Source organism: Channa argus, chromosome 8 (assembly GCF_033026475.1).
Source record: "Channa argus isolate prfri chromosome 8, Channa argus male v1.0, whole genome shotgun sequence".
Taxonomy (NCBI): Eukaryota; Metazoa; Chordata; class Actinopteri; order Anabantiformes; family Channidae; genus Channa; species Channa argus.
In genome coordinates this window covers 24,330,004-24,357,176 of record NC_090204.1, presented here as the reverse complement: position 1 = coordinate 24,357,176, position 27,173 = coordinate 24,330,004, and the positions used below count along the sequence as shown (strand labels likewise).

The 27,173-nt window shown below is 43.9% G+C and overlaps 2 long non-coding RNA genes across 2 annotated transcripts in view; both read right to left on the bottom strand.

Moving 5' to 3' along the window:
• The window catches only part of LOC137131365 (uncharacterized), a 42,407-nt gene extending 25,211 nt beyond the window's left edge, over nt 1-17,196 (bottom strand). The window contains exon 1 of the long non-coding RNA XR_010914988.1: nt 16,948-17,196. This is a non-coding gene — a long non-coding RNA (uncharacterized lncRNA). The remainder of the gene's footprint in view (nt 1-16,947) is intronic.
• A 352-nt stretch (nt 17,197-17,548) lies between these two features.
• Nucleotides 17,549-22,733, bottom strand: LOC137132289 (uncharacterized). The gene is made up of 3 exons (XR_010915092.1): nt 21,414-22,733; nt 21,194-21,338; nt 17,549-21,032 (listed from the first exon to the last, which is right to left on the bottom strand). It is a non-coding gene; the product is annotated as an uncharacterized lncRNA (long non-coding RNA).
• Nucleotides 22,734-27,173: the final 4,440 nt, after the last annotated feature.

Sequence of the window (27,173 nt, the reverse complement as noted above, 5' to 3'; positions counted from 1 at the left end):
GGGGTTTTCCGTGCCCTGCAGAACTATGTTTGAACCCAATGAGACGTAGAACACAACAGAAATGTGAGGCTTTGAAAAACTGCATTGTCTACTTAGTGTGTTCTACTACACACACATTACACTGACGATTATTTTCTCACGTTCTGCAGCTGCTGCTCCTACAGGAAACACGGACACGTTAGTCACAAACTATTCTGCAGAAATGCATTCAATAAGCGTAAAACAGAGAGAATGTTAAACACACGAGCACCTGCTTCAGACTTATTTGATGAAGAAGTTCAAACGTGAAGTTTTTAAAATCAGGTGACACATCCTTTTCTTTATCTCACACACTCTCAGCTGATTGCGTGACATTTCAATTTCACTGTACTAAATGACAGAGCATCATAATGAAAGGTCATTTTTTTATCTAACATACCAATAAGCATCGAATGAGAGCCGGCAGCTGGAGGGCTGAACACACACACACACACACACACACACACAGTCTTCTGACCTATTTTCATATGCCACAACAAAAATTAGGAGAGCACCAGAAGCGAGGAGAAGATAAAGGGAAGTAAAAAGGAATCAGCCTTTTTCCCCACTTGTCAGCTGCAGGATCGAGTGTTCTGTGTGTGTGTGTGTGTGTGTGTGTGTGTGTGTGTGTGTGTGTGTTGAGCACGGTCCATTACTGCCACTCTGGTAATGGTAATCCAACTCTGACAGACCTTTCAGAGTGAATGTGGCTTTTTAGAAGTGAGCACTGAGACTGAGCGCAAAATAACAGATTAACGACCCTAATTTGTCCTGAGGTTTTAATGGCCAAAATTATACACAATCCTCCCCCTTCTTCTATCAATCTAAGTGTCTCTGTGGTCAGTTTGAATTCACATTTATAGGCAGCCATGTGCTTTCAATTTCTCCTGTGGACTAATAAAGTCTATTTGAGAAAGGGGCATTTTGATTGTATGATTTTGATGATGAGGGGGAAAAAAAAGAAAAACCTCAGAAGTGCAGAGCGTGGATGTTTGACAGCTACAAACGCTGCTCTGGCAGGTTCAGGTTTCTTCCAACCAGCCGACGGGAGGATTGATTCTTTAAACTGATGCAAATGTGGAGAGAGGACAGCACACACACACACCCACACACACAGCCTGCCGTAATCTGGATTCAATAATCCAGACTTCTCAATTGAGATGAGACGAGCAACACATGCTTCCACTGTCAGAAAAACTTACTATAAAACTCCAGAGGCATAGAAAGGTCAACAAACTTTAATCTGCTTTGTCAGAATGTGGACATTTTTCAGACAGGACTGTGACTGTTACGTCTCCGCTCTGCACTGAAAATCTGTTGTTTCTGTTTGTTTTCAGTGGGAGAGTCTGAGCTGTAAATAGTGATTCAAATCGGATGAATCACACTGTGAATGCAGTTTGGACATTTCCGCGCTGTGTTGCTGAGTCTTGAGTTTTAAAAGATTTATCAAAGAATTGACCAGTTTCGCCTCTAATATCAACACTGGGACCGAAGTCCTCCATTCTCAGTTTTTAGCCATGGACAGTAATTTGATGATGGTCACAATTCTTTTTATAGCCAGTGTATTAAGACTTTGTGTTGATGTGGCTCGTGGCCTCTACACCAAAAAGGTCAAAACGGCACCTTTTGCCTGCGGAGAACACAATGCGTGATGAGCTGGAACATATTTTAAATATCACGATATAGTTTTAAGTGTCTTCCGCTCACCATTAACCTCATTAAAATGAAAGATGACTGACAACACTCGCTCACAGAGCTTGGACTGGGGCTGTTCAGTACATTTTGTAGTAAATAATAATATTAGTATTGCACATGTGATGGTAATATCATCAGTCACACTTGTGCTCTTCTCACAACGCAACATAAAAATATTTATGACAATGGGCTGAACTGCAGTGCAACTTCAGAAAACACACGCAAATACACAAATACACAGGTAAAACTACATCATTATACATTGACAGAATTATCAGGGCTAGATGGGTTATTTTCCAACACTAGTTGACTACAGTAACTCAATGATTCACCATTGCAACAACAACCAGCTGTGTCTGTCACTTTTTACGGGTTAAGCTAGTCACACTTTGAGATGTGTCAAAGTTTCAGGTTGGGCATAAAACAAAGCTCGGGCTGATCCGTGGACAAACCGCAGTGCAGCTCATGAGCGGTGGTGCTGTAAATCCTGCAGCATTGTTCAAAGTTTTGAGCCATGATATGATTCGTAATAAAAAATGGAAAACAGGTTAAAAAAACAACAAACAAACTGTACGTCTGACTCATCTGACTCCAGCTGAGATTCCCACAAAACCGTGTGATGCATCATTATGATAATTATAAGAGATTCATGCACGTGGCACTGACTTGCTTCAACAGCAGGTTCATACTTGTTCCGGAAAAATATTTTTCCTCCATACACATAAACTTTACTGCCTCTGCCATTTTCACTGCTGTCCCACAAAGACTTTTAATATGTCCAACTGCCAGAGGGCGATGTGGACATTTACTCATCTCAGTGTTAGACCCATCCTATAGATTATCCATCCAAAGGAACACAGATGTAAACTTTCATTTGTGGTTCTGACTAATCTGTCAGAAAGTATGATTCAAGGTCAGACGACACCATGTCTGCAAGACACTTACACCCCTGAGACACTTCAGTGTTTCCCATATTTGTTTCCTTGAATGACAAGTCTCACACTTTATCCAGACATTAGGCAGTGCTCTTCTAACTTTTTGGCTTGAAAACCTTTGGAATGCAGCTGTGTCTGCCTGCAACCTCTCACTGACGGTTGTGTAAGAGACACAACTGATCAGCCACAACATTAATACCACCTGGAGTAAACTGAGGATCTTAGTCTTTTAAAGCGAAGCCCCCTCCGGGCGAGATTATCTGGAAATTGAGTCATGGCAACTGTAATTCTTTGTTGCTACTGTAGTTACAACTGATACTCATTAGTCTTCAGTTTGAGGTAGGTTGCTTAGGAACCTTCAGATATATCCTCACAAAAAACACCCAAACTCCCTTTTTTCAGACTACAAAGCTACTTGCACGAGTAGTGAAGTTGCTTTGACTTCACGAAAACCTCCTTGGTTATGTGAACACTACCCCAATGTCCTGATACCACTTGTTCCCAGACTAGTAATGTACAAGTACTGATATTTGAGTACTTGCTAATACAGAGGTATAATAATAATAATAATAATAATAATAGAGGTACTCATTTGTTTTGCTTCTACTATAGTTGATGGACAGTAAAATCCTCATCAATCCATCGCGCGGTAAAGCTGATTAGAGACACTGGCAGACACAAATATCCTTCTACAGCCGCATACCCCATTAGAGGACGGGAACCAAGAAGACCAACTCACATTCTCATCCCACAGCACCAGATATTGTGCTGCTTTTTACATCCTTTGGAGTTTCACTTTGACACCACAGGAACCCTTCAGCGTTACTATTGGACGCAGAGGAAACAACTTCATATACACACAAAAACTTAGGGTTATGTTTAGAGAAAACAACTTCATTAATATAGTAACCATGTGCGGCACACATGGATTTACAGCACGTGTTGTGTTTCGCTCATTATTAAAGCGCACAATGTCTGGCACTAGAGTGGAACACGGGTTTCCTGTGGAAAAGTCCTGTGTCTCGTTGTGCATCCACCTCCCTATGAGACTTTTTCACTTTAAATACTACGTCATTAATTTAGGTGTCGCATACTGAAGTGTCAGGGCTCCGAACGTCCATCCCAGACGGAAGCGGGAACCCTGAGCGTCAGCATGTAAGGCGAAGGGACTGCTCAAAGCGACGCTTTTTGACGCCCCGAGAATGACAACGGGCTGAGAACACACATGAAACCAGGAATCTGTGGATCACACGCACCTCTCAGCGGCCGTGACAGCGTTTGCAAAGAACACAGTTTGGTGATGTAGAATGAGGTGTGATGCAAAGCCTTTAAAATATTTCCTCTTAATTCTATAAATTACCACCTGTTTAAAAAGTCAAAAAGGCTTTTCGCTGAAGAACTACAGTCTGCTATTTCTGCTGCAGAATCAATCAGAGAGTTTGTTCTACAGGAAAAGTGGATTTAAATTTACCCTGCAACAGTTTCATATTTCACATCTTTGACCTTTTTGTTTTCCATACAGCCCAAACTCTCCACATTAATTCAACATTACTACAGTACATCCAGCACCTCCCCCTCCCCTCTGCAGCTCTGTCCTTCGCTAAAAGGGGAGCAAAGTAATTGCAGCAAGCACCTCCAGAGTTATATTGGACCCATAATGCACCTGGCAGAGCTCCCAGAATCCATTACTCTGGCTCCGCACCAGAGGAAAACTACGCCTCTCATCTCAAGCAGACACACAGCGAAGTGAGCTGTGTGGCCTTTCAGACACAGAACTTTATTCCAGCTTCTAAAATTAAGTCTGCATTCAGTGTGACGGCTCTGGGAATGTAGGCATTTATCTCGTTTGTGTGTTTGATCCCGCCCGTTTGCCACGATTGAATATGGAAACGTTGCTGCTTATTTTTTAAAATGTGTGTTTTATCACTTCAGAGTGCTGTCCACAGTCAGAGGACAAAAACACACAGACACCAAAGCAGTTTGACAAGAAAAAGCAGGGTTCATCCTCTGACAGTGAGAGCACTCGGTGTTAAACACCGGAAGCTATTTATGGTGAAAAGACAAAGACGCCTCACACATACACTCAAACACTGCACGGAAAACTGCAGCAAGCGCTAAAAGTAGAACTGTGCCTGAGAGTTTGTGGAGCGGGAGAAGAGGAAACTCTTTGACTCATGCAGAGTTTCAGTTGCCACATCATCTTCCCAAACACACCTACTGTAAATAGTCATTAGCGCAGAGCAGAGACAGCTCCAACACGCAGCACTACGCCGACTCCACAGCTGAGCCTCACGTCCACCAAGACCTCAGCAGTGATTTTCCAGCATCACTAAATATAAGTTTTCGGTACCAGCTCTTCATCATACACAGCACGTGTCCCAAACGGAGCTTTTCAATGTTCTTACCTGTTCGAACTCTCGGAGGCTGTGCATCTGTACCGGAAGGCCTTTGTCTGCTTCATCACATGAAAAATCTGCACAGACGGAAAGAGAATGGGAGTCAATATATCACAACAAACGCAGAAGACCATCGTCCTCTAAAGGGACTTAGACAGTAATTTCAGCTGCTTGTTGTTACGAGCGTCCTTGTGTTTCCGCTGTATTCTCCTAAGTGGCATATTTCAGATGATTGAAAAAGGCAACGGCAGAAAGGTGTCGGCCATTTTGTGAACGTGAGATACAAGTTTACGCGCTAACAAAGAAGCCAGAGAAGTGCTGGAGCCGCCTCACGCAGATCTTTGGCTCAACCATGTCCCTCGTTTGGAACCAATTAACACTTTTTCAGCTCTATTGTGCATTGTCCATTGAAAAGCCACTTAACACACAAACAGTGCTGAAGTTTATTTCCACGCTACGTTTCAATAAGTTGCTGCAGGGAAAAACGTCCACTATTCATAACACTTTCTCTGTAGCTTAGTTTGACCTTTGGCTCGTGGAACAGTGTGATGCCAGCGATTTAGCAATGCTCCTGTTGAAAGTCGACGACTGCATAATCAGAGTCCAGATGTCACGTGACGCTGAGCTCGTTACTTCATTCTCGACTCCAATCACCACTAAGCTTTTGACCACATTGTCCAGCTTTCATCTGCAGGTGAAAGTCGTTCAGTTGTCTCCGACCAGTGCACATGCAAAATTTGTGCATTACTTTCAGAATCTGCATAGATCAAAGGGTCCGCTCTTGTTGGACTTTTATTCCGTTGGCACACATTGATTTGAAATTGTCAAAGCTTTGTTGTAGCCTGCTCTGATAGACTTCTTCAGAAATCAGGACTGTACCTCTGCAGTTGTGGCATAAATCAATATAAAATTCAGACTTGAATCAGTGTTAAGTTACACAGATTCAAGTCTTAAGGCTTTATTGATTATAAACCAAATTGAATCACATTGTCAGCAGCGACTGTTGCATCTCAGACACTGCCTCTATTTTGTCAGACGTTATAGTTTTCATCCATTCTGGCGTATGAATAGTTCATGATAGACTGGCTCTGTGGATGAAGACCATGCAACATGGTCAAAAGCTCTGAAGTAACAGAGGAAATAAGGACATTGCTTTCATAACATATTTTTGTCGCTGGACAATCAGGAGCGTTTTTACAGAAAAGCAGAAAAATCCAGTCGCAGTTTTCTGCAATCAAATGCATTTGATGTGTAAACCACACTGTTTGAAATCCTGAATACACCAAGACTGAACTGGCTTTAAACTTGTTCCACTGTTGCTGAGAATCATCACTCTAATAGAACGGAGCTGAAATCCAAACACCTCTGGGCTTTCTGAGCAGCATCTCTGAGACGCTCTGATCAACCCCCGCCTCATTATAACCCCATTAAACCTGGATGTATATGGACCGTGTCCACACACACACACACACACACACACACACAGAGCTGACATGGTGTATTCCAGTCCAGCTGAAACACTTCCAGAGGTCTTAAGACATCTCATAGCCAAAGTTATCCTCTCTAAAAGTCCAGGAGTGTTCCCAGAAACCTCCACACAGGAGGGATTTGTACAATAGTTAGACTTTTATTCCTTTAAAAGCACGGCCAATCGTCCAGCGGTGGAGAAGGGGTGGGGGTGCTTGAGGTCCCGAGGGGCGTAATCAGGACGGCTTTGGCAGAGTTCAGATTTCTGACGGTTCCTTAAATTGCAGCACATTAAATATTATTAAAAAGCTGCTCAGTAACATAAAGGTGGAAGGTGCTCTGGATGGAATCCTGAGATATTACACAATACTGCTATGAATGACGCACTGACACAAACACGCAATCCCACACACATTCATACGCTGCCTTACTGTACTTGTGAGAACAATTTACATGCTGTGTTTCCTTTGTTCAAACCATAATCATTAATGAAAAAAAAACGTTAAATAAATAGTTTTTTTTGGAAAGCATCCGAGGTGGCAAAGGTGCACAGCCTCTCTAGTTAGGTGACAATGCACATACTCGGGTAAAAGCAAAGGTTCTGATTCGACTTCTTTACTCAAGCAAAAGTCGAAAAAATAGAGGCTCTAAAGTTTAAAGTATGAAAATCCAAAGTACATGTCCACTGGTTGTTGCTATGCTAAGGGCCTCACATTATATGAACGTGATTCAAAGATTATTAACTTTAAATTATGTGTACAAAAAACTTTTACCTGATACTTCTGTGTAGTGTAACTGGGCCTTTCGAAGTAATGGAAGGTGTATTTCCTCCTTATGGACAAAGGCCTGCTAACAGTTTCCCTCTGCTTCCAGTCTTTATGCTAAGCTAGGCTAATAGCATCCTGCCTCCTCCTCCATACTTACTGCAAATGTTGTTTAAGTTAAATTACACAGCTTATTAATATTCTAAATTAATTTCCTCTGCTCCACCCAGTTCTCCCGCTTCCTGCCTTGCTAAGCTGTTCTGGCTGCTCCACTCTGCACAGCCCTTCAGGTGTTCAGCATTATTTTCATTACAATAGACAGGAAGCGGCAAAACTTACGGATGAAGCAGAAAGTGTTGAAATTCTCTGATTGGTTAGAAGGATGAGCCTCGCTCATCACAAAAAAACATGTGCAAACATTCGTCTCTGTGCTGCTGCCAGTGCTGCACCTTTACAACACCTTTCTGCAATTAGATTGATGTTTAGAAGCTTATGTGTAGCAGAACAAGCAGAAGAAAAACGGTAGCTCTAAGAAACAGACGTGACATAAATGTCTATTACTCCTTCAAGACAGAGGCCGTCATCACCAAATAGCAAATCAGACATCAGACAACAAAAGTCAGATTTGTGGTAATGTTGCAGTACCACTGCATTTCCCAGGTCCCACAGTTTCCGAGTAATGTTTCTAATAGCTTCCTAAAAATAACTCTTAGTCAGGGTCCTGGGAATAAGTTAGTAATTAATTCTGATGTATTACTAGTGTAGAAGCTTTACATCAAAGCAGGTCAGCTGAACGAATAATGTGAAAATAGCTTAAACATTATGTGTAATTAAGTAAAAACAGGAAAATAACTGCTATAGATCTTTTCAAATAAACACTTTATTTATTTGGGTCTTAGTGCCAAACTAAATTACTTACTAAATTATTATTCGGAATGAAATGTGACGAATTTACTGCGGCAAAAAAAATCTAATTCCTTTGCACTTGGACCTCACAAAGTCAGAAGTGGACGAACATACAAGAAAAAGAGAGGTTTGTACCGATAGGAGTCGATCATGGAGTCACAGTTGCAACAGACTGTAGCTCATTAGCCAACACAGGCTTGTATCAGACTAAGGATGTTCAAAAATGCTAATGAGGTGTTTTGTGCTGCAGAAATTCAGCAGTGGGAGTAAAAGGAACAAGCAAAACTCCGAGTTTTGACAAAATGTAGACGTGAGGAGGAACTCACCCATCATAGGTCCGACGCTCTTCGGCCTGGCCTGCTTCTCTGCGCCGCAGTACCTGGAACAAGACGCAGCTGTCAGCCCAGTTCCCTCACACTCAACACTGTCCCAGGCGCCTTCCTCAGCCTTGTCCCTGCATCTGAACCTGTGTTTGCAGACTCCCTGTGCCCTCGCTGCTGCTGTCTTGTCTGAGTCTTACATCACTCAAAATGGGGCCAATTCTCCAAAAGGTCAAAAATAGTCCAGAATGAGCACAGTTGAAGTGTGTGGGAGCTTCCCACCGACATGTCAGGAGTCAGCGGACACACTCACGCTGGTGGTGGAAACTGAGTCAGCGCATGCTTCAAGTCACACAGCCATCACTCACCAACAGAGCAACAGTAAACAAAGACAGAGCAAGGACGAGTCCACGAAATCCCTCACCCTAGTGGTCGGGGGGGGGGTTGTTCCTTTTTGATTTAAACCTCCAGAGAGTTTCTAAGATTATTAGTTATACAGAAAGTCATGTTCACTCTATAGTTTGTACCTCTTGCAGTACAAAGGCATTTGTTTATTGTCTTAGTGCTGTAAAAAGGATTTTTTTGGAATCCGAGGAACGTGGGCTGGATTTCCTCCTCATTAGCACAACCTCTGAGTCTTTCACGAATAATCAATGAGAGAGATTAAGTCAAAGCTGATCACACCAGGCTGTTAAGGCCTATTTATGAAGTAAAGTGAAGATCAGGGAGATGAAGGAGCTTCACACCGGGGTGAGAGTCTTTGAACAGAGCAGGACTCAAAGTCTTTCAGTGCAATTAGTGGATCCATGTATGTTACAATCTAGTGATCCGCTCAATAAACAACCTCCTGAACAAATGAGACTGGGTGACAACAGCTGGAGCAGCAGAGTGTGGCTGGACGTTAGTAAAGGCCTTCAGCAGGTGTGTGACAGCAGACCACCCGAGCTCCGAACAACAGGCTGGGGTGGCTTCACGCGTGAATACACACACCAGCTCCCTGTAAGCTAACGTCTCTGTCCACTGGCAGGGACAAACTGACAAACACTTCCACGAATTAACTTTAAACAACTAGTGCCAACGTGGACTGAATGACTGACTGACCACGAAGGAAAAATAACTCCTCATTTAAAAAAGATCATGGAACAAGAAGCAGGGAAACTCACCATTTCAGAGTTCAAATTAAAAACAGGAAACGATCATTTAAAAACAATACAGGAACATAAGTACAGTGTATTATTAGTATTATTATTATTAATGTATTTCATTTTGTCTGTGTGAGTAACATATCTTTTAGAAGACAGGTGTTGGACAGCAAGACATTTATGAAGGAAACTTTCCATATGTCCAATTTAATAAATAGTTTAGATTAACAAAGAAATCTAAATGATGAGAGCCATGATAAAGATTAGTGTTGGATTCAGTTCTGACCTTCGCTTTGTTCTGAGTTTGGGCTGGAAAGATTGAAACAGCTGCAGCATTAAGTGTGTTCACCTGAGCTTTTAAACTGAGAAATGTACAGTGGATCCTCACACGACTGTCCATGTGACTAAACAGTTAAGTCAACTTAATAACTCAGTTAACCCAGTTTGACACGTATTAAAGGTGAACATACTGTGAGAGAACACACTGGGTTTGGGGATTTGTGTCTGTCAGGCTGTAAGAGGTTAAAATGACAGTAGTCGACACATAATTTTGTTGTTTGCTTTAAAAAGAGCTCAGCCAATAGCTGCCTCTTCTCCAGCGACACCACTTGCGGGAGTTGAGGCTTCTTATGTAACACTGGCACAAAGGTCCTCTTTTGCTGAAGAAGCCTGATTTTATTTACTTTATTTATCTGCGTTCACTGCAGAGGAGAAGCTTTTCTGTTCATATTCCATTCAGAAATGGACACCCACAATACAAACACAGTTCACCACACACACACACACACACACCACACCGACCCCCATGACTCATCAGAGCTGCTAACAACCAAAAAGTCTTACCTCCCCCTGTAGAGAAATCCACTCATTTTTCATCGGCTCGAACAAAACCAAAACACACTTGTTCAGATTCCTCTCCTGGTATCTCCTCAACCGTCAGGTGGGTCTTCATCCGTTTATCTCAACCCCCTGCCCCCCACCCCCCACCCCTGCTGCCAGTACAGCTCCTGTAAACAGTCAGTCTTTGCCAAAATACGGGCCAAACAATCCAAGTTGTGTGTCGGTGTGAAGCTTTCAGTGAGCTGTTTCTGACTGCACCGGCCCAGAGCAGAGTGACCACAGTCAGGCTGTTTGGCCGTGAGGCTCCCGGAGGAGCGAGCCAAGCACCCAGGCAGTCATTTGACGTGGCAGAGAGCGCAGCAGAGAGAGGAGGTAAACACCACCGGGGAGCAAAGGTACACACGGCCTGCCTGGTTCAGCATGAAAGCACGATCTGTTTCAGCATGCTCCCGAACACAGGCTGCACTAGGTGCGTGTGAGTGTGTGTCAGCTTGTGTACAAAGCAGCACACCAACGTCTTCCTGACAGTGCTTGTGAAATAGTCACAAAACTGTAGATTGACTCTTTGCCTCCGGTATTTTTGAAAGCAGGGTGGAGCACAAAAAAGGGCACTTGTGTGTGTGTGTGTGTTTATGCACCCCCACCCCCCCACCCTGCAGGTGTGTTAGACATGTTGGAACAGGTATCCAGCAGGTAAGACAAGGTACGAATCCAGAACACAAAACACACCATGGAGCTGATTTACATTTCTGCCTACAGCTCGTGCAAACAGACGACACATCCAAAGGGTTTTTTCTTAACCAAACCACATTAAAGGAGCCTACTGAAAAGGCTCAGTGCAGCTGTAGTGACTAGATTCAGATAGACAAGCAGCAAAGCGAGGCTGGTGGAGGGAGCTCGGGATCAAAGACAGACAGCGGCAGGCCCAGAATCGGCTGCAGAGACCTGGACCAATATCCATGGAAATTCCTCCTCAGGACTTCTGCACACAGGAGGGGGTGTGTGTGTGTGTGGATATGTATTCTGGACGGAAAGAGTGAGCTGGTTAGAAATTAAAAGACCTTACTGCTGCTTTTGGGCGAGTCAGTCCGTTACCATAAAGGACTAAATAGCGCCTTTGTACCACATCTACAGAGAGCTGAAGGGGTTAGAGAGGTTAGAGTTACTGCAAGTTATTTTCACATTAAAACCCGTCCAAGCCTTCAGCAGACATTCTCACTTAAATTCCCTCTAAGGCTCTTATTGTGAAAAATCCACAGTTACGCCTGAGTTTCCTTTAACATCAGGGGATTATGTATGATAATTTATGAGAAAAACTACTCAGTGCATTTAGGCATGTGCACATGGTCAAGATGATCTGAATGGTGACAATGTTTCCAGGACCGTGTTGAATCTCTGAGATGAAGAATTGAGGCCCTTCTGCAGATACTAGGAAGGTCCACAGTACCTTATAAAGTGGCAGGCGGTGACAATGGGGCTGATCAGCCAGCAACAGAGTCCGAATGGACCAGTCAGATGTATGCACTGATTGGTGGGTCGGGCTTCAGAGCACTGCTCTCTGCCACAGCACCACCAAGTCTCCTTGGCCTCATGTAATTCAACAATCATGGGAATTAGATCTTGTGGTATAAGACAGGGCCCCACAGCTAAGCGAATTTCCTATTAGGGAGATTAACAAATGGTCAGAAGGCCTGTCCCACACACTAATTCACTACACGGAGTCTGAAACATAGCAACATCGTTGCTCTGAAATATACAGACTAAAAATTAAAAAAAAAAGAGTTTGTGAGCATGAAGAGGCTTTATAGAATTCATTCCAGATTCAGGACTTTGTAAAAACCCAGCAGGCAGCTCGCAGTTGGCCTGCATTTAAATTCATAGAATCTCTCTCCTTTCATCTCTCCGTGCTTTCTCTCTCTGTATCCCGACCATTATCACTGCAGATCGGCCTCACATCCCTCATACTGGACCTGTCCACACAGGACCTGTCCACTCAGCGGGGCCGAGGGACCGCAGGAGGCCCACAGTGGGATGCAGCCTGCAGCCCTGCGGGTCTGAGAATCTGCTGAGCCAAACACACGATGCTCTCAGCCAGAACAATAAAACTTGACCCTCTGTGATTTACGTCTCAGGTAATTCTGTGTTTGCATCTTTGTCGATGTTGAGCCACGTGAGGTTTTAGACTTTTTTCTCAAACTTTGTTTTTATATTACTAAAAAATTACAAATAGTTTGACATCTTCAAACCTCTGAACTGCATTACTGAAATCAAACTCAGCTGAAAATAACATTTATTTTCATTTCAGTCTACTTTAATCCTGAGCCCTAAAACTAAGATGTCAGAGTTCACCATTTTATTTTTGGCCCACTGGTTGGTACCACTAACCACAGAACAGGGTCAGAGGGAACCAATGAGACCAGATCAGTTTGCTAAGGATTTTAAAACCACTCATGTTTACTGTGAAAGCTGCTGCTGATTTTGTGACAAATGTATCTTTAAATCAACAAAGATGCAGTTGTTCATAAATTCTGAGGCTGCCATCCTGTCAAATCCCCGATTATCGAAAAAGGGGAGTGAGTCACAGTGAAAGAAGAAGAAGAAGAAAAGAAAAGAAAAGATGAAATGAGACAGAAGTGAGGGAGTCTGCAGACCTTACATCGCACCCTGTAATTATCCTGCTCACACCTTCCCTCCGCTCTTCCCTGTCTGGTGTTTAGGTAAAGCTGTCTGTAACCCAAACCCTAAACTCTCAACCTAAACCCTCACTTTAAAGCCACACTTAAAGGGATTTCTCACACACACACAGTCTAGTCTTTGCAAACACTGCACATAGATGTAAACCAAAAATTACAGAATTACAAATGATGTCCGTCCAGTTAATTCCCAGTCAAACGCTACATTACTCAACATTTCATAAGTAACATCACAGGACAAAACAGAAACGTAACTGACACTATTCCCACTGTATGTGCACATCTAGAGCATATGGAAATGTGTCAGTCGGTCAGTCCGACACCAAATAACATCTGTTGAATTTCGTGCACAGACGCCCACATTGCAAAGAGGATTGAACCATATTTTAGAGATGCTCCGACTATTCTGGTGCCACCACATATCCCAGCTCTCACCTCTCCAGGGAAACATCTCATCATCTAGTTCATGGATGAATGAACAAGATGATGATGCAAAATCAGCCATAATCACCTTTACAGCCTCGCACAGCTGCTGGTATGTTCCTGCAGCCTACACTGGACTGCAGCACGTTTCCCTCAGGTTTCTGTGAGGAAACGGTCGGCTTATATTTAGCACCGGTGATGGGGTTCAGAGTCTTTCCCGAGGACACTTTGACACGTGGACACCTGATCTATGTACTGACCTACAGCCACCCATTAAAACACAGCCCGTTAAAATGCTCCTGATGTGGGATCCATGGGACGCTGATCGATGACTACAGCCACTGCCATCATGGTGCTTGGAGAGGAACCTCCCATCCAACATGGATCACACCCTGATGACAATGTAGTAGAATTCCAGAAGAAGTAGGAAATCCCTGAGAGACACCTTTAGAAAGGGGGATTGTTTGCCCTAATGTTGACCTCTCAGACTCACTGCTTTACCATTTTTACCTAAAGGCCGGCTGTGAAAATGACCCTGTTTGGCTTAAAATCATCACTAGTCGTCCTCGGGGTCACAATAAAGCAGCAGAAAATCGTTTCACACTGGACTTAAACTTGGATCTACTGTGGGAAAGTCCTCAACCACCCACTGCAGCCTCCTGCTTACAAGAGTTAGAGTCTAAATCGTGACGTGTGTCACAGTCACTAACCAGCTGTAGTCATATGTCTCTGCTGGTTGTTTTCTGCTGCCTTTAGACCCAGAGAGCTGCATTTTACAGGCATATCAGAGCTGCAGTCACTGCATCCACAACAAACAATTAACTGAGTTCATTTGTCGGCGCCCAAATGCCTTCAGTTTCTCAAACATCCAAACCGTAGGAGATCTCTCTCCTGATTGCCAACCCGCCCGCTCTCTGATCAGTTAATACTGAAGGATAACAGAGGATGAGACAGCGAGTGTTTGGGAGCCCTCGGTCTGGGATTGGACTGATTTCTATCAGTTTCATCTTTCAGCCACAAGTTTTTTATCCAAGGGGTGGAGATGATTTGAGTGACCTCAGCTGATGTTAGAATCTCATGTGGGTAATTTGAGCAAATCGACAACATCTGACGCACATCTGATGTGGGAAAAACTTTTTCTGCTGCAGCTACATTTTGTGGTTCAGGCTGATAAAGACAGGTGCCTTTTTACATAATCTCGCCTGGAGCTGCTTTCTGTACTTTCAGCATCCAACATGAGACTTAGAGGTATTTTCTAAATCTTTCTCCGCCGCCGTCTGCAGAGAATGAGGCACAGACCTCCTCACTCTGTGTGATTGGATCCACAGCCTGCGTGCAGGGATGTAACTGTCTAATTAACTTGCTCGTTTCGGGACAAGCTGTCAATGAGGATCTGTGAGCCCAGTGCGGTGTGTTTACGGGGCCAAGGGTCTGTCAGAGAGAGGTGGAGTGACGAGTGCTTTCTGAAGAGCGTGCGGCCAAAAAACACATCCACGAAACATCACGCGGGTGTTAAGCTAATCTAACAGAAACATGATTTCACTGTAAAAATCTGCAACAGAAAGCTGCACCAGATATGATGCGATTGAAAGAGCTTAGTCGTTGTCCTGCATGTGTTTTCACTAAAATGCGGTCATCAGTCAAATGCATTTATTATTAATAGGTGTCATGCCAACCCCCATCCAAGGCTCATATTTCTAAATTCCATAATCAATAACGTAGTCTGATGTACTGGCTCATATAATATAAACCCTTTTAAATGCTTTACGTCAGTGGAAAAACATTGGTTTGCAAAGACAAGTCTTTTATTCCAAAGTTGTCAAGTGAAAACCATGTTTGTAATATTTGGAGAACAACAGTTTTCATCAGTCTGGTTCCACACACCACCACAATGATTTAAACTTAAACAATTAAGACGTGTTTAATGTGTGGGACTGTCAGCTTTAATTTGAGGTTATTTAAGGGTCTAAGTGTAATTTAATAGGTAAGTTCTGACATTAACCTAAAGATAAAAATGTTTGAGTTGAGTTTGAGAAGGTTGAGTCATGAAACTTTAAATGAAAGTTGACAACGCTTTAAGCAGAGTGTGTGCACAAAGCATCTTTTATATAAAGAAGATTTAGTCGTTTCAGTTGGAGGAATAAAGAATTGAAAGACAAAAAGGAACAAAAAGGGAAATGTCATGTTAAAAGTAAAAACTTAATTTGCAAAATAACCTTTTGCTTAAGCCTCCGAACAACGTGAGGGTCAACTAAAATGTAGAGGAGGAAAGGTGGTAAGTGGAAATGGAACAGCAGGTACTTCCCTCGGGAAAAGTATCTAAACTTCTTTAAAATGCCAAAGTAAAGTCGGTGCATGGGTGGTGGAAAATCATTGGCTGAGACAGCTGTCAATCAAACAGACACTGGCACATTTCCCACTACAGAAAAAAACATCATGTAAGAAAGTGCCATGAGACACTGCAAGAGGTAAAATTAGTTTGGGGGGAAACCAAATGATCCAGAATGATCGTTAGTGGGAGTTCAGGTGCAGTAAAAGGTCGGAAAACATGGCACAGCTGCTGCGTGACTGACGCCCAGATTGACTGAAGTACAGTCAGAGGTCAGAGCCCTTATTCTATTAATGTGTGACGTAATGTCCGACCTGCCAACAGCAGCAACCAACAGAGCGCACAGCAGGCTTCCATTAGTCGCACGGCCCCCCACGGGTTCTTACCTGCAGGCGAACGCCTCACACATGCATCTGAACTGCTATCACATGGCTTCTGGGGAAGCTGAGGCCAAACTTTAGAGCCTCAGTTGTGTCTGAGGAGCTTTAAAGTCAGTGCAAACAGAGGGACAGAACGAAGAAGAAAGGGTGTGTGTTTAAATTTCAATCCCACTGTGTCACTGCAGCTGCACTGTGGTTTGCACCTAATAATCAGTGAAGCAAGTGTGTGACCATCAGACTGCAATAGCATCTCACTGTTTAGATATTAAACATATGCAACCATGCAAATGTTGGAGCCTGTTATAACCGTGTTCTAGTAAGCTAGTTTTTCAAAGTGCTGCCCGGAAACAAAGAGCAGGCCTGCTGGGTGCCCACAGAAACCTCCGAAATCAATGCATCACCAACTACTGAACAGGAAGCAGCCGGACACCTCCAGCACAGCCATCAGACAGCTGCCACCCAGCACGCTGGATGCAGCGCAACACACTGAGCCTGAGGGGGGGGGGGGATACCAGACCAGCTGCAGCCTGAAAACTGCTGCTTTAAACGTAACTTTGCTGTGGTCAGTGACTGAAATACGATCAGGCTCTGACACCATGTACGCGCCTTGACGGTGCAGCTCGCAGTGAACGCGCTTACCTCTCAGTTCTGGACTAGTCCCGTCTGTCCCCTCTCCATCACGACGCGCGCATCACCTGAATTAACCGTCCGTCATCCGGTCCGGTCCCATCAGTCGGGATGCACCCGCCAGCATCCTTGATTATTAGCTCAATGTGGAGTCAGAGGGATGATCACGATGATGATGATGGTGATGATGATGCCCAGACGCCACCGTCGATGTTCCCGTTTCAGCTCATTGGTCGGTAGCAGAGAGAGGGACCCCCACCCTCCGCGACCCAATAAACGGCAGAGTGGATTCTCACGCGTCATATTCCCCCCTCCCCCCTCCATGTACCCAAACATCAAAGGGAAAAGCCTCGTCGCGGTGCGCACGTGGGCCACCGGTCCACCAAATATGGAGGGTGAGGACAGAGATCAGAGCAGAGAGGGACTCTTGTGGGCGACCACCTTGTGGGTTTTCAGTGTTTTCTGTCTAGTTTAAGTGCAAATCCACACATAGAAATCATCATGATAACGTGCAGAGGCGAAGGAAGTACTCAAACCCTTCACTGTATCAGAAAAGAAAAAATAACTCTGGAGAGATTAATCTTTATTCTCTAAACTTTGATGATACTTTTGAATAATTACTATAAAATGTCTGTAAAATAAATGTTGTGGGGAAGTTACAGAAAACATATCCCAGACTCTGTGACAACAGACCCCAGTTCTTATTGTTGTCACTTGTTATATGTCAAAATAGGTCGAAACCACTCGTTTACTCTATTTGTACTTGATTTACTTTAAATATTACAGTACATTCAACACTTAATCTGAAAAGTCACTACAGCTACCAGGTAAATATAATGAAATCAGACACACTTTAGTGTTTCCCTCTAAAGTGAAATAAAATTGTGTGTGTGTGTATAAATATACACACACACGCAAATATACATACATATATATATACACATACATATGTCTATATCGTGTCTTGCCTAGGAGGGTTAAGTAAGTGTTGAGCTCCACTGCATTGTCTTGAAATGTGATTCTAATTTTCTGCCCCCCCCCCCCCCTCACAAACACAAGGGGACAGACTGTAACAATAAAAACACTTTTTATAACAACAGCTATTAACTCATCTGACAGTGTCATCATGAGAAAACATTAAAGCTTTGCTCAGTATGTGGCAGGACGGCTGTGCTGGATTACATTAGACTATATTAGCTGTACCTAATAAAGCGACCAGGGAATAAATAATAATAAAGTGATGCTTCCACACACAGTGATGAGCCTTTGCCAACCACTGCTTTTATGTCACCTGGTGGCCAAACACTGAACTGCAGCCGATTTTTTTTTCACTGCTTGTATGTGTGTGTGTATGTGTGTGTGTATCCAGTCTGAATACATGCGACTCAGTCTTCATAACACAACACAGACGTCCCATGATGCACAAATGCACAGTACACAACCAAACACACACACACTCTCCTTCTCATTTTAACTTAAGATTTAAAGAGATGGTTCAGTATTTTTGGAAATCAGATCAGTGAGTTTGTCAAAGTGGGGAATTAAGGGTTTATTTAAGGGGAAATCAATGTGTGTCTGTATGAGTACTGGTCTTTGTAACTGTATGACTGAGTGATGTGTGTGGTTTTCTGGGTGTGTAGATGTGCTGATGAGTGATATCGTGTTTATGAACTTGTGCACTGCATTTTCTCTCCTTTAGAAAATCTTCAGCCCTTTCTTCAGTTTCCTGCTGTGTTTGGATGAATTTGTCATAATTGTCAGCTGAAGTCAGGACGAATTTTGCCTGGCTCGGGAAAAAAACCCTCATTCCTGCACCCGGAGCTGACGTGGAGATCAAAACCTTCATCGCTGTCCCGGGCTGGCACTGATTTCTGCCAACCCACAGGTGGGTCCATCAAAACAAACATGTTCCACAGCTGTTTCATCTGTCAAACATGTCGATTCTAGTCAGGATTCCAAAGATGTGCTGATATTTGGGATTTCTCACGATGTTGAGCCTTCAAATTTCCCTTTTTTATAAACTTCAAACCAAACATAGTGTTTGTGGAGTTACTCACCATTTAGATGTGTTGACGTCATCATTTTTCTTGATGGCGATGAAGGTTTACGATGAGTTTTAAGAGCAAGTAAAAAGTTCATGTCAAAATGAAATGTCACTTAAACATGCAGGACTCCAACTAAAGTAAAAAAAAAAAAAATCACTTAAATCAAAATTGCTCCACTTCATTTTACAGTTTTCAAACAATGCTCTAAAGTCTGCAGGGAAACACACTGCTGTGGGGCCTAATGAGGGAACAAGGGACAGCTGCAGCCACTTGAAACAGGTGGGAAAGGTTGGGCATATCTGGTGAAGAGATGGTGGATGAGAGGACCCACAAAAAAAGCAGGTGTCACCGTGTAAAAGTTATCGATGCAAGTGGGGAAGAGCTGTCAGGGTAAACGGTTTTTCAGTGAACTGCCAAAGTCCACAGAGCTGTGCCAAACATTCCTCCAAATAAAACCAAATTATAACCCTAGTAAACAGTAATGAGCCTCCCACTGTTGCAAAAGAGCTCTGATAGGCCACACAGGGCTTTTTTATGTCGGATCAAACCACAACAGATGTATCTTCTAACGCACAACAACAACAACAAGACAGTTTCCTGTTTTCCTGAGTTTACACGAATGTTAGCGTCAGTGCCGCACTCTGGCTATCTGAGCGGCAGGGGTCACAAAGGTACCTGAGAAATTCAGCTGGGCCCCTTCAGCAGAAAACAACCATTGGGGTTTGGCTGGATAACTGCACGCTCAGTGCAGATAGAGGAATTCTGTTCCATTCAATGCTGTAAACTGACTACGTCCCTTTATCGCATTGGTGCAGTGGGGGGAACCTTAAAGGGCAACTTAACAGAAACACGCCAAAAATGTACTTAACAGAAATTGTATGGTAGGTCAACATGTGAACAGCTCTAAGCAGGTTTTTAAGCATGTGCTGGGCTACAAGTCCTCTAACTCTTTAAGCTTATTCAAGCTACGTTCAAAGTGTGGCCCTTAAATTTTCAACAGCTGTTGTTCATGTCTGGGTCGCCCGCGGGACAAACACATAATCACCGAAGTAATTTCACAATCGCCGCTTGTATCCCAAACATACTTTTTAGGATGTTTCCACGGACATTTCCACTTTCAGGATTACAACCACTTTAATTTGGGTATTTTTTGGCCTTGTGCAAAAAATGGGCTTAAAAATAAGGTTAAACACCAGAAGCAAGTGGGAGAGTCAGCTCATATCAAACTCAACAGCCTCAAAGATGCCTCCAACTCGGCAACAAGAGACAAAGCAGTAAACAAACAGGGGAAAAATTGTGCAAATAAATAGAAGAGATCAACATGTGAACTTGTATTAATTGTCCATTAAATCCAGAACTTTGATAGAAATAGAAAGTAGCTGTGCTGAAAGCAGAAACATCTGAGGTTATTGTTCCCCACCTGAAGTTGGTCGGAGTTGTGTTTTTGTTTCTCTCTCTTCAATCTCCTCCCACCCCCATCATTCCTGTGGTCTCTGTAGATTTAACATGTTTGCAGGGCAGGCTGAAAAAAAGAATCCTCCACAGCTCAGCAGTCCGACCACACAGATAATGAGCCGAGAGAGCGGGAAAATAAAGATGAAGGAGAGTTGTTCCTCAGGGGGAGCGAGGCTTCAGCGAGGCTTCATGAGGCCTGGACACACTGATGCTGAGTCAGAAGAAATACGCATTGTTGGTGTCTGTGAGGTTAGATGTGGCCTTGACACCTGTGCTTTCTCGTGCTCGTGCACAGAGGCTGGATCACATGAAGGATCTGCTGTAGAGATCCAAACGGTTTGATGTGGAGGTCCATCAAACTGATGCCGCACTCCGATACTGACATGGTTCGGCTCATTTGTGGGGTTTTCAACACTGTCTCTCCGAAGAAACAGCCTTCATGCTTTAGTCAAAGCCATCAAGTCACATTTTACTTACCGCCCCAAATCACACACAGCAAACTGGCCTCATGTGGTTTGTTAATATGTGCAGTAAACGGCACCTTCTGTCCTGAGACCATCGAATCGGAAAAGGAAACAATCAGGACGGCAGCGATTTCTGTAATAGACATACAGTAGATGAAGAACAAGATCAGGGAGGATGTTGTGCAACCAGAGTCACATGACCAACCCAACAAAACCAGGAAAACATCTACCATCATCAAGTGTTTGAGGACAGTTTGGTTTTGTTAAGATCCATACATCCACTTTTTTTTTTACCGCTTATCTGGAGTCAGGTCACGGTGGCAGCAGATTCAGCAGATGAGATGCTTAATCTCTCCAGCATGTTCGAGTCTCCTACCAGTTGGATGTTGGATGAAAGAACTGTTTCTTACTTCAAACACACAGGGACCAGTGCTCACTGCTGTTGGGAGGATTGGAAGTGAGTTCAATACGAAATGAAAACCTGATTTTCTTTTAGAGGAAACTCCATTCTTACCTCATTGTTTCTAAAGTCCTCCCTGCAACCGTGGTTAGAAGATCAGTGTCAAACAAGCAAGGAAATGTTGACAGGATATGATACAAACTGGTTTCTCAGCATATGTTAATCACATATTAATTCCACTACACGAGTCACACATGGACGGATGTTCCAATCCAGCTCTTGATCTATTCCAGCCGAGAATCTCATTGCTCAGACTTTATGAGCACAGATTCAGAGGTTGTGTCTCTGTAAAATCAATCCAATAGCTACAGTCCAAGTGAAAACAGTCTGCAGAGGTTGTGATGTTAGGAGGCGATTACTGGAAGTAGGAAAAACAAAGCAGCAGAGCATCACCAGAGCCAGCGCTCTGCAATCTGCCCCTCGCTGGTGACTCGCTCTCGCCGATCAGGTATTAGCTTAAATGCCATTGTTAAATAAGGACAATGAAAACGTTTCCTCTTGGTGTGGAGCCCATCAGGCGCCTGCCACTTACACTAAATGGATAATTGAGAAAAAAATAAACTCTGGGGTCCATTTGCTGCAGGCCAGCTATCTGCAACTTAGTGTGTGTGTGTGTGTGTGTGTGTGTGTGTGTGTGTGAGAGAGAGAGAGACAGAGCTCGGCCTCTGGTTCGCTCAGTGTGTGAATGAGAGAAAAGGAGTTTGAAGCCACCACCAGTGGGGGAAAATTGAAGGCAGATTTTCCACGGCAGGCGTCGACTCCAAATTGCTCATTTTGGACGGGGAATTTGCTCTGGCACGAGATGTGACAATGATATTCATCTCAGAGCTGAAAACACACACATACACACTCTCGAGCTGAACCAAAACTATTACAGAAAACACAAACTGCCTTCAAAGGAGCAAAAGAAAGTCTTTTTTGTAGCCTTACGTTTAGGCACTGATCAAAAGACACATGTACAAACTGCATCCCTCTTTTATGCTCTCTTTCATTCACACACACACACACACACACTTGTATCCATTTTCAGACGTCCACATGCACGCCAAGACCTGTAACATGTGCCCGCATTCGTCCAACTTGATCCAAGCCCAGTGTCATGTTTCTCCACATAATCATCTCCAACTGGCCAGTGTGCAGAGCATTAGAGAAAAGTCCAGCACAGATGACTGAGTGTGTTTCCTCCTCTCTGCCTCCATCAGCAGCAGCAGCCCAGTGGGCAGAAAAAAAGTCCGAGATAAAAACACACAAAGCCGGTAAAGATTTGTAGTTTCTCTCGGCTTCAGTGTGACTCTGGCTGACGTGACTCCAAAGCGGTTTCCAACTTTCTGTTGTTGTTCAGTGAAAATCTCACGTCAGCTTTGATGAGCTTTTCTAATATTACGGAATTTAAGCCAGATCGTAGCTTGATAACTTAAAATTTACTTAGATTCGTATCTAACCCTGAGTGTTGTTGAGGGAAATGTGCAAATCTGAGAATCAAAAACTGTCGAGCACTGAAAGATTTCTGATCGTTTCATCAGATAAGTTGCTCATTTCATCATAAATGGGCCAATTGTGGCTTCTCCTCTGAAATAAAACACAGTTTCTATTTCTCAGAGGAAGTTGAAAAAAAAAATCAAGAATTGAATAAAATTAAAAACAGCACCAATAACCCAAATCTAACTACTGATCTTTTTATGATTTTATTGTTTAAAAACTTTTCAAAACAGGGATTTAGTGTTAGTTAAAAGGGATATTTGAGATGAAATTTAGCAAAGTATATAAAGATGCACAACCCTTTGTTTCAAGACTGAAGGGAGAGTAACAGTCATGAAGTCAAATGAATATTCTCAGGACAATATTTCTCGTGTGTTTAATCGTATCTTAAATTTCAGGTGTGACATTGTAAAAAAACGAAAGAACGAAACAAATGTGCACAAATGTTTCAACTTTACATACACTTGATGAATCTCGAAACGTGGCAGGATTCAAACGGGAACCGACTCCATTTTCTGCAGCAGCAGCTTGTAAAAACTACGTGAAAACAAATGAAATCTGTTTCAGGATGCACTGGTTAAACGGTTCTTTAATGGTTCTTCAGTTGTGTTGAGGAATAGTGCATTTGATCTGTTCTTGGGACAGCAGACTCTCCTGTGTGGGCAGTCCGCGTCCAGCAGAGGGAGCAAGACAGCTGATAATGTGAGGACGAGATGCTCTACAGGTGACCCATGAGGAAAGTCCCAGTTGTCTCTGAGGAGCAATAAGCTCATTATCAAAGTGCTTCCTGTTCTTCTGAGGGGTTGGAGTGACAGCCTCACATCACGTCCTCAAGGTGAGCTGTACAGCAACACCTCAACACCTGCTGACGGGTCAAGCAGACCAAAATATGGCCATGGAGCCCAGAACCAGAAAGTCCAGTTGGACAAATAACGCGGTCAGTGAATGCTCTCACGCGTGTTCTGCTGCAAGAGGCCGAACTTCCTGTAAACACTTAAAATAGCTCGTGTGCTGGGAGGGAACATGAACCCTGGCGATGATTATACAGTGACGGTGTCCCAGGGCTCACGTCACGTCAGTCACCATAATTGTTGTTTTGGTTGTTGCCCTGCTGAACCTCAGCAGGCCCGAGAGAATTAAAACGCTAATTCACCCGGGGCCAGGACGCTCACAGCAGCCATTTAAGTTGAGCCAGAGGCATTTATCACACCGTAATTAAGTTACTTGCAAGACGGGCCGAGAACTATCTTTGTCGCTGTGTCACATGTCCTACCGCATGGGAAAATCCAATGGTTCCAACTCACATTTGGAGTAAAACATAGAATCAGCTCAAAGGACAAAACACCAAATCACTGAGGGATGGTGGTGCTTTCTACATGAGTCTGAAATCACCTTATTATATGTTTCTAGAAACCCTGTGTCAAGCCTACAAGAGCTCCAACGTTCAGTGCCAACACGTTACAAGCAAATGTTAAACGGTATCTGCTGATGACGACCACAGGACGGTCGGGGAAAGGTTGTGGTCGTGGCGAGTGAGCTGTAGTTAAGGTTCAGGGAAAAGATCCTGGTCACAGCTTAACCAAAACTAGGAGCCTACTCAGCCATGTCTGCAAGTGAGTGTGCTTTGAGAAGAAAACTGAACTGACAGCTAAACCACAGACTGGGACAAATAGAAAATGCTGATCACTAAACCGCCAGAAACCTTGACAAATTTCACCATAATCCATCCAACAGCTTTGAAGACAAACTTGTACACGTCTGTACTATTTTTTCCCCAGTCCAGCCAGAATTTGCTGAATGGTGACAGTGTGTGGAGCTGAGGACTGAGCTGCTTCATCTTCAGCCTAAAGGGCCGTCGCCACTTTGCACTGGGCTCAAGATGATTGTAAGGCCTCAGTTTTTGACATTTTATACAAACGCATCCAAAGAGGAAGCGTCGGAGGGTGATTCTTAAAGGGCGACTTCACCCATTTTCAACTCGCTTTTTCTGGCTTCACTTTGAGTCTAAATGCACATTAATGCTTTCAAACTTCCCTCTGACTTCCCATAGAGGACTTTCTCATAATGTCATTTGGAGGAGCTCTGAAAAACCAGGTCGATCCCGATAAAGTCCTCCATACTGTGAGCAACAAGATGACACAATGAACTGAAGGTTCCTCCAAGCGATGTCATCCGGAGGAGTTTTTCGGCTTGAAGTAGAGATATTTACCAAAAGAACCAAGTGAAATATCAGCGAAAGCGTCCTTTCATGCCCACGCTGTGAGCTGAGGTGATAAGCCGACAGCTGCCACCTCGCTGTGTCCCACTGTCGTTAAAGTTAACACTGAGCAACGTTTAAGGCTTTTGAACCACAGTGAAATCCTGTGTGTACTTTAAAAATACTCCGTACTAATCAGAAAAAGCAACAGCATTTTTACGGGAAAACGCAGCCAGACGTTCTCAGTTCCTGCAGCAAAAGAAGATGGGAGCACAGTACATATGGTCATCAACGTTAACCTTGAGTTGGCAGTTTGAAGTTAATTACGCTTCCTTTCCGAGCCAACAGAGGGTGCATTCGAGCCCCCATCTGTGTTTAGGAAAAGTGTGTAATAATAGTGACTTAATCACACAAACAGTGCAACCTCTCAGTCAACTTGACTTTGCGTGGAAACTCCACATCTCGGGACATTCTTTTGGTCGTTCACCCAAACCACACACTGTTAACAGCTGTGCAGTATTTCACTGCGACTGCTGCGAGATGTTTCTGTGCCGAGCTCTTTTCCAACTCCAACCACTCATTAATGAAGTATTTGTGATCATGTGGCAGTGGGACAAAGATCAGTGCAGGCACAGAGGGAGAGAGGGGGGGCAAAGCAGCGGGGAGGAGGGGGCAGTAAAGAAAGCGAAAGTTAAAAAGAAGAGAAAACAGAGAAGAGAAAAGGGATAAAGGAGGAAAAAAATGTTTGAAGGGTTAAGAAACGCTCTCTTTCCTGCTCTCTTAAACACACACACACACACACACACACACTCTGCATGCAGACTCCCCACCCCTCCCTCGCTCTTACTGTCTCCTCTGTAATGACCTCCAGATGTGCTGCTGAGGATGGGGGTGGGTGGGGGCGAAGGGAGAGGGGGGGGAGCGAGGGGGGAGCTGCCTTATATGTCATGTGCTCATGGGGCGAGGAGAGACGCTGTCCAAGGGGACGCTGTCAGCCCTGATGGAATGGCTGGCCAGAGCCGGGGGGCCAAACGGAGGAGGTGGAGGCAAAGGGGTTAAGTTTGGGGGCCGGGTCAAAAAGATCTGCACATCTGGAATCACTTCAGGTCAGCCCAGGCTCTGGCCGTGAAAGGTGAGCCCGGGCGCCTGGCAGGGGAGAGGGGGACAGGGGTCTGACACTGGACATACCACAGTCAGGGATCAGCGATCAGGAAAACAACCGAGAGCAGAAAATAAAAGAGCTGCAAAGAAAACAGAAATATCCCTTTTTAATGTGGCATACAAGTCCGGAAAAAGCCCGGAGTCCCATGAGTGAACCACCTGGTTATTACCAGCTCAAACACGCACGTGAGGAAGTGCAGCGGAAAAGGCCTTAAATCCTCCGCTTGATTAAAAATGGCCGAAACTGTTCCCTCACAATGAAAAAGAAACAAATTCATAGCAGTAAAAGTGTGGAGCTAATGAAATGATGGGGTGGGGGTGGGGCTGTGCTTTAAGACAGATTAAACATCTTCAGACCACATTTCCGAAAGTCTCCAAGTCTCTAAAGTCTCCCAAAATAAACCAGAATCATCATCAAGAAACACGTTCCCCGAAATCCACGACGGCGTTTTCTGAAACATGTAAACTGAAAACCAAATTAAAGCGGAAACGTTTTCAGGGGGACAACTACGTTCGAGTCACACTGTCCCTCTCTCGTCATCGTCCCGCAAGCTTTCACACTCCGCCGCGTCACGTGCATTTTCATAGGACGACTGTGGACAGCGAAGGTTGTGAGGGCGCGAGGAGCGCAAACACCTCGCGTGACACGCACGAAGTCAAACGAGGCCCCGGGGCCCTTCCGCATTAAACACAGGATTCCCCTGCTCATAAATATCCCGCGCTTAGGATGGAAACCAATCAGGACACGAAGCGGCGCGAGCTTCTGTTCTCCACTTGTAAATCTCCGTTTTATGAGCAGCAAAAATCATCTCGCGTTCCAAATGCTCGCAACTCTAAACATATTTATTTCACAGGGTTTAGAGGTAATCAGACTTTTTTTTTTTTTATGGCAGCGTACAAATCTTCCAACCGTAAAGACTCAGCCGGAGTTTGTTTGAGGACACAGCTGAAAAACTGGACTCCACTGTGCCACAGCA